Raw genomic sequence first — 8904 nt, 5'->3', positions numbered from 1 at the left:
GTGATCGAAAAAATTGAATCGACACATTCTAAAAAAAAAAAAATGATTTTCTGATGACTGATTGGCTTTTTTTAACCCAAATAATATTTTCTGCGTGTGAGGTCGCTAGTGATCAAGTGGGAAATTTCAAATAAAAACTGTCCCAAGTATTCATTTTATAATTGTGACATTAAAATGTGTTATTTTTTACACAATAGGTAGAAAACTAAATGATTCAAAATTACCGCGTTTTAGTCAGTTTTAATATTTTAATAAGCAATTTTTATTTTGTAAGCTCCCTAATCTTACTCGCTTGATAACATCTGCAATGGTAACTAAACTAAAGTTATCCACCGAGCCTAGTTCATCAAAAAATAAAAAACTTCATCAAAATTTAATTGGTAAATTTGAATTAATTATTCCTATCTTATTTTTCTCATTCCACAAAATTAAAAAAAAAAAATACTTGCGGTTTCTTGATTCGCACGCAGGGTATGTCAGTTTTACTGTGAGGTTCCTCTTGCTCTCGTTTAGTCCCATGGCGCTGCAGTCGCTCTGGGATTCTCGGAAGCTCGGAAGTGCATTCCCTCTCTCTCCCTCGTAAATCTCGTCGGTTTTGTTTAGCCCGAGGACACCCGACGAACACGCGCATCTCGTGTTCCGGAAAACCGCGAAAATTCGCGACTATCAGTAGTGCCAGTCTGCTGCCATTTTCCGCATGTGCCGTCCGAGTGGCCCACGCGACAAGTCTCGACTCGCCGCGGAAAAGTGAAAAAGTTCATCGTTACGAAAAGTGCGCGAAGTTTTACGGAAATTCGTATCAAAATATCAACATCAGGATCATTTTTCCAGGCGAGGTGGAGGAGACAGTTCCCAGGAAAAAGTGCAATTCGAAACTGGACCGCCGACAAAGGTTAGTAATTTTCCGGGATTAGAAAATGATTATTAAATTATTTATTATTTTAAGAGTAATTTGACAAAAGTGTGTCAATTTGTTTTCGAGATTTTGCGGTTCGGAAAATTTGGTGGAAAAACGAGAGTGGTGGCTAATCTTTTTATGTTAATGTATTATTATTGTTTTGCAAATTAACTCAGCTGTCAACCCCTGGAAATTATTGGATTTTTTATATGACATAATCTAATTTTTTTTAAATAACGTTATTCTACACAACACGAAAATAATTGACTTCATTAGGGTGGTCCAAATTTATCGGTTTTCAAAAAAATGGAAAAAATAAGTTCGTGTAAAATTTTTCTAAATTAAATTTTAGTCACTTGTTAAGAAATGTTTTAAAAATAAGTAGCACTTAATATATTTTTTATTTTGACCCCCCCCCCCCCTTCTGTCCCAATCCCTTATAATTTGCCCGGAAAATGCCCAAAAAAATGCAAAATAGCAGTTTGATGTAAAATTGATGACAAAGACGGTATATTTTCGAACTCTTTTCAACATTATTTTTTTTACCTAATAAGGCTCAAGTTTCCAAATATTTTGTAAATAATTTTGAATTCTTTAAACAATTAATGTTTGTTTAAATATTTTTTTCTGCTTTTAAATCGTGAAAAGTTATTATTTTTCGGGATGAATGACCAAGTCGATAAATTTGAGGAAGAATAACTCTTGTTTAACATTTTTGGTCATTATTTACAAACCTTTCATTTGTTTAAACAATTATTTACTTGTAAATATGGAAACGTTTCTATTTTTCAGAATTAATATTGTAGTAATTTTAAGTTTTTATGGTTAGGTTTATATATTTTGTAAAAGACAGTTTTCAATCATTTATAGAATTTTAATTTGTTTAAACAAATATTAGTTGTTTAAATAACTTTTTTTCGCTTGTAAATCCTGAAAAGTTATTATTTTTTGGAAGGAATGATAAAGTCAATGAATTTCAATTTCTTGTTTAAAATATTTGATAATTATTTATACAACTTTCATTTGTTTAAATAATTTTTCACCTGTAAATTGTGTAAAGTTGACATTTTCTCAAATAATTAACTGTGTAGCCAATTTTGAGGGTAATTAATATTTTTATAACGATATTTGGAAATTATTTAAACAATTTTTTTCTTTGTAAATATGAAAAAGTTAACTACTTTTCAGAATTAATATCGTACTTAATTAATGCTAAGAGTTATATGCTTTGTGAAAGACAGTTTGCAATTATTTATCGAAATTTTGTTTCTTTAAACAATTATTATTTGTTTGTTCAAATGTTTGCTTGTAAATCATAAAAAGTTATTATTTTTTGGCATGAATGATGATGTCGATGAATTTGAGAAATAATATTTCTTGTTTAAAAGATTTGGTAATTATTTATACAACTTTCATTTGTTTAAATAATTTTTCGCCTGTTAATCGTATAAAGTTACTTTTCAAAATTACTGATTTTGTATCCAATGTATTAATATTTTTTTGTAAATAAATTTGAAAATTATTTAAAAAAATTTCAATTGTTTAAACAATTGTTTTTCCTTGTACCTCTACAAAAGTTACTACTATCCATAATTAATATTGTATTTAATGAATGCTGAGAGTTATATATATATATATATTTTTTTTTTTTAACTGTTAGCAACTATTTCTAAAATTTCTATTTGTTTAAACAATTATTATTTGTTTATACATTTTTTCGCCTATAAATCCTAAAAAGTTATTATTTTTTTGTTGAATGAATGATAAATTTAATGAATTTTAATTTCTTGATTAACATATTAGGTAATTATTTATACAACTTTCATCTGCTTAAATAATGTTTCGCCTGTAAATTACAGAAATTTATTATTTTCTAAACTTAATTATTCTGTAAACAGTTTTTCGATTATTCATAAAATTTTTGTTTGTTTAAAAAATTATTATTTGTTTGATTAATTTTTTTTCGCATGTAAATCTTAAAAAGTTATTATTTTTTGGCGTGAATAATAAAGTCGATGAATTTGAACAATAATATTTCTGGCTTAACAGATTTGGTAATTATTTATACAAATTTCATTTGTTTACATATTTTTTGCTATGTAAATCGCTTTAAGTCACCCTCTTCGCAAGCTAATGATTTTATAACCAATTTTGAGAGTAGTATTTTTTTTAACGATATTTAGAAATTATTTAAACAATTCTCAATTCTTTAAACAATGTTTTTTCCTTGCATATATGAAAAAGTTACTGATTTTCAGAATTAATGTCGCAGTTAATGAATGCTTCAAGTTATATTTTTGTTTAAAGAGCGCTTGTAATTATTTATAAAATTTCAATTTGTTTAAAAAATTTGTTTTCTCCTGTAAATCAAATAGCGTTATTATTCTTCGATATAAATGACTCATATCATAAATTCGAGAAATAATATTTCTTGTTTAATATATTTTGAAATTACTTTAACAATTTTCATTTGTTTAAATAATATTTTACCTGTAATTCATAAAGAGGTTATTATTTTTTGGACTTAATGACACAATTAAGGAATTTTTAGAATAATATATGGTTAAGGATGTATCAAATTTTTTTAAAGAAGCTTCAATTGTTTAAACAATGTCTTCCCTGTAAATCTTAAAAATTTACTGCTCTCCAGAATTATAATTCTATATAATGAATGTTAAGAATACATATTTTACGTAAGACAGTTTTCAATTATTTATAATATTTGCATTTATTTAAACAATTTTTGTCCTATGCAAATCTTGTAAATTTATTACTTTTTGGAATCAATAACGCAGTTCATGAATGCTAAGAGTAATTTTTTGTTGGAAATACAGTTTGTAATTATTTTAAAAAATCCATAATAAATATTTACTTGCGCCTTTTTGGTAGAAAAGGTGGAGAAAATTCAGTTTAAAAAAAATCTGCTAGTATAAGTCGGTTATTATTCATTCATTACATGATGGATAATTAGTGTTTTAGATCTAATTAGTTGATTAAAGAAAATACTGAATAATAATAAGCTACACACATATTTATATCGTTTCACGATGTTTGTCGCCACTAAACTTCGAAACCACTCAACCGATCTTGATGCAATTTTGTATCATGTGTGTTATTTGGTCCAACTTAAAGGATAGGATACTTTTTATCTTGATTAATTACCTGAATATTTATTTATTGCAAATTAAATGTTTTATTTGTAAGTTCCATAAGTTTTTAGCAGATGGCGGTGTAAGTTAGTTTATTGACCGCCAATTCAACATTTTACGTTATCTAGGTAGAGTACGCAACCAATAGATGGCGTCATCTTCGATTTATTGAATAGTTTAGTATAATATTAATTCAACCTATTATAACTGAGCCACAGCAACGTGTGGCCGGGTCTGCCAGAAATAGAATAGCAGAAATATATTTTTAATTTATTATTTATTTGGAATGTTATGGTATTTTAAATGCGAAGTTGAAAAAAATTAACGGTTGTTTTTAAAGACCGTATTTTAAATCATTTTTCTTAATAAATTCAACTAACAAAGTTTGAAAACATTCATACTGAAATTTATTAAATTACATAACGAATAGAGGAACAAACAAAAAGTATAGTGTAAATAAAAAATGTTATTTTATATATTCTAGATTCTTTGTTTTATTTTTTTATTTTTAAAAACATGCTTTTTCAGTAGAATCATAAAAACTTTTTTAAATTCTTATACAATCCACAGGAAAATATTTTCAAAAAAATTCTCTTTATTAAATTGCATTCAATGATACATTTTATTCAATGAGCCAACAAAGCATTGTGTTTTCCCATAACAATGGAATTTTTGTCGATTGTGAATTTTTTTTTACTGAATGAAAAATACATGTTTCTATTTAAAAAACAGGAAAGAACGTGTTCGTGACTGGTAAATAATAAACAAAACAATGTACCTGTTTCTTATAATGATACAAATCAGTACAAAACTGATTTGTACTGATAACATCGTAACAAATAACATTCAAAATAAAAAGATAAAATTTTTTGAAAAACGATGAAAGAGACAAAAAAGGCAAAAGATTTTTAATAAAAAATGTCTACAAGTTTGTTATAAACTCTGATTATAAAAATATATTAAAAATAAAAAGGAAACTTTTTGGAAAAACGACACAAGTTTCAATAAAATGTTTAATAATAATTTTTATTTGAATAGGATTTGCACTTTTTTAATTAAAAAATAAGACAATGAAATTACTTTTGTCCTAAAACTACTGAATATTATTAATGTTAATAATATAGATTTATTAAAATGATATACATTTTTCAGGGTGGCTAATAATAAAAGTTGATGAAAAATAAGCAACAAATATAAACCGAAACATTACAAATAAAATTTGTAGTTTATTTTGCAATATCTAAAAAACAGCCCCAGAGCGAGGTACAATCAGGTTTATATTGGGCAAAGTCATTGTCCTATTGGAAACGATGCCTCATACCAAATTTTAGGTGGATCGAATTAGTTTGCGCATGCGCGCAAAATCGTATTTTTACACACTTTTCGATGAAAACAAAAAAAATTTAAACTCAAAATTTGACCCTAATTTTTCAAAATAAAAAAGAAAATAATTTTTTTCAACTTTGGACCATTTTTATTTTTCTATAAATAGGCATATAATGAGACAGTGCAATTCTTAACGGATTTTGATTCTGATTTTTTCGAATTGTCTCTAAGACTTCCAGGTACAACACTTAACTCTGAAACTTTTATTTTGACTTCACGGAAATTTGTTATTTAACACGAAACTTACAACTTTTTGTTGTTAAACTTTTCCATGATACCAATTCTTCTAAGAATTTGAAATTTATTAAAAAAGGTCATAAGCCAATGTGAAAACTAACTACAAATAATTTATTAGTGGTTTAGAGTAACAAAAACTGTTTTAATAATGTTATAAACAAATCAATTAACAAGTTATTTTTTCCTGCTTTGCAATGATTAGCTAATTTTGACCCATAGATTTTGTAGAAAGTATCTCAGATAATGATAGACGCTTACAAAAAGTTAAGAATAGATAATGATTGCCTATTATTTAAACAATTTTTTATAAACAAATGCACATTCTGACCATTTTATGATGAAAAGGCTTGATTTTTTTCCGGAATCAACTTAAAATGTTTTGTCTAAGAATCCTTGCTATTATATTTTTTATAGTGACCAAAAAATGTTAATTATTTTAACAATTTCTATAAACAAATGCGCATTTTGACCACTTTCTTCATTAATAGGCTTGATTTTTTTGCAGAATTAATTCGAAATATCTTAAAAAAGAATCTATGCTATCATATTTTTAAGAGTGAAAGAAAATAATAATTATTTAAACGATTTTCATAAACAAATACACATTTTGACCATTTTTTCATGAATAGGATTAATTTTTTCGGAATCAATGCTAAACATCTTGAAAAAGAATCCTTTCTGTCATATTTTTTATAGTGACCTGATATGTGACATCAAGAAACCTAAAATTTCTGTGTAAATAAAACCAAGTTTGCACCGTGTGAACTTCTACAAGAAGTTTTTCTAAAAATCAAAAAAAATTTACTATCTTTAAAAAATTTTTGTCCATTTTCGACAAAAAAATCCTTGCAGTCATATATTAGGTCACTATAAAATATGACAGCAAGAATTCTTTTTAAAGATATTTCGCATTGATTCTGAAATAAATTAAACCTTTTCATGAAAAAATGGTCAAAATGTGTATTTGTTTATGAAAATCGTTAAAATAATTATAATTTTCTGTGACTATTAAAAATATGATAGCACTGATTCTTTTGCAAGATGTTTCGAAATAATTCCGCAAAAAAAAAATCAAGCCTATTAATGAAAAAAATTGTCAAAAATGCGCATTTTTTATAGAAATTGTTTAAATAATAAACATTTTTTGGTCACTATGAAAAATATGATAGTAAGGGGCCTTATTAAAAACATTTTAAGTTGATTTCGCAAAAAAAAAACAAACCTTTTCATAAAAAAATGATGATAATGTGCATTTGTTTATAAAAATTGTTTAAATAATTGGCAATCATCAGCTATTCTTAACTTATTGTAAGCGCACATAATTATCTGAGATACTTCGTATGAAATCTATAGGTCAGAATTAGCTAATCATTGCAAATCACGAAAAAATGACTTTTGTTAATTAATTTGTTTATAACATTCTTAAATAAATTTTTGTCACTATAACCCACTAATAAATTATTTGTAGTTAGTTTTTACATCGATTTATGACCCTTTTTAGTGAATTTCAAAGTCTTAGAAAAAATGATATCATGGAAAAATTTAGCAACAAAAAGTTGTAAGTTTGTTGTTGAGCAACAAATTTCTGTTACTTCAAAATAAAAATTGCACATTTAAATATTATATCTGGAAGCCTTACGGTCAATTCTAAAAAAAGAAAAATTAAAATCCATTAAGAATGGCACTGTCAGTTGATTTTCGTCTAAAAATGTGCTTTTTCTTTGTCGGAAAATAAAAATGGTGCAAAGTAAAAAAAAAATTATTTCATTGCTTATTCTGAAAAATTTTTATCAAATTTTGAGTTTGAAATTTTTCGAAAACATAAAATTTCTAGGTGGTGTCACTTGGGAAATAATTAGCCATAATAGAGGTGAACATAATGTAGAAAAATTCGCATTTTGGTAAATACATTATCGAGCGCGAAGCGCGAGAAAGAACAGTCGCGCAACTAGAATGTGCCCACGCAGCGAACAAATTAAAAAAAAATTTCAAATAATTATTTGAGTTTGTATTTCGTTTATTCAAATTATTGAAGCTTCCACTTGAATTGATCCTGATGCTCTGACATCATTTAATCTCTCATAGTGATCAAGGTAATCAGGAAGGAAATAAAGAATAGAGAAAACTGTGTTTAAACCAGAGGCTTTTCCTCATTCCCACAGTTCAAACGTCCTTGTTCAAACTGGTCGCGTGGCATTCTGCTTGTAGGCGTTTGGGATAAATTAACAGATGCACATTCAAATCATTGCATACGACCTTCTCTCGTCAACTTGTGCAATTCCTAAAGCCGGAAATGGTTTTTTATTACCAAGGCATTACATTGATTCTCTGTAATTTCTGTATGACCTTAAAATGTTGTGTTATGTTATCTTTTTAATAAAAATCTAATGATTTGATTGTCTGCGCACAAATATTATTTATTAATTCTCTAGTTCTGATACCAATTTTTTTTAGTTATCAAAAATGTTGCCCACACTCCTCCATTTGAGTCTTGCGGTTCTGGACTGGTAGCTTTAAAGAAAATCCGCAAGGGCGCGACGTGCCGCCTCTCTCGCAACAGAAATGACGCGTTGAGTATTTAAGACAGCAGTCCACACGTAACGAAGCATAATTACCTGGAGCAGAGACTACTGTGACCAACATGGTGGTTCCTTCAGAGCGAAGCTCTTCCATTGCTGCCTTCCAGCTGAAGTTTTTTTTTTAAATTAATATTCCACAAATTTTAGTTACATAAATTTATGTACTTTTAAGCGTAGGATATGTTCCCCCAGAGCTGCCAGATCGTGGATGGAAATTACCCCCACCATACCTACCGTTTGGGAGCCGCAAAAAAGAAAGTGCATGATTACCACTGTGAGTTCGTATGTAAGCCGAAAATGCACGATTCGACCTCGGAGTTCTGCTGTACGATGATTGCCGATCTGAAGGCTTCGGAAGACTTCGGTGGTCTTCTATTTATATCTTGCTCCCCATTTGAAAGAAATTGAAGAAATTGGCGATTTGGGTCTTTTGCGTGATTCTTAATTTCATGCATACGTCGATTTTCAGGTTATGTTTTCCAGGTGTACATAATATGGATATATATAATAATAATAATCAAATACATAACTGAACAAAAAAAAAATTTAATTTTTTTCAACATGATAGTAAAATTTTAAATAAAAAAATTACATTTTCATCCAAAAAGCTAAACAAAGATTACTTTTCTACCAAGAAAGAAGAGTATTCAATAAA

The 8904-nt window shown here is 27.4% G+C and overlaps 1 protein-coding gene across 1 annotated transcript in view; it reads left to right on the top strand.

The window, feature by feature from the left end:
* Positions 1-796: 796 nt before the first annotated feature.
* LOC117180722 overlaps positions 797-8904 on the top strand; it is a 1130389-nt gene continuing 1122281 nt past the window's right edge. The window contains exon 1 of the mRNA XM_033373210.1: positions 797-892. The gene's annotated coding sequence lies outside the window, so the exon portion shown is untranslated. The remainder of the gene's footprint in view (positions 893-8904) is intronic.

The sequence above is a fragment of the Belonocnema kinseyi genome, chromosome 9, assembly GCF_010883055.1.
Source record: "Belonocnema kinseyi isolate 2016_QV_RU_SX_M_011 chromosome 9, B_treatae_v1, whole genome shotgun sequence".
Taxonomy (NCBI): domain Eukaryota; kingdom Metazoa; phylum Arthropoda; class Insecta; order Hymenoptera; family Cynipidae; genus Belonocnema; species Belonocnema kinseyi.
This window is presented reverse-complemented; position numbering and strand designations above follow the sequence as displayed.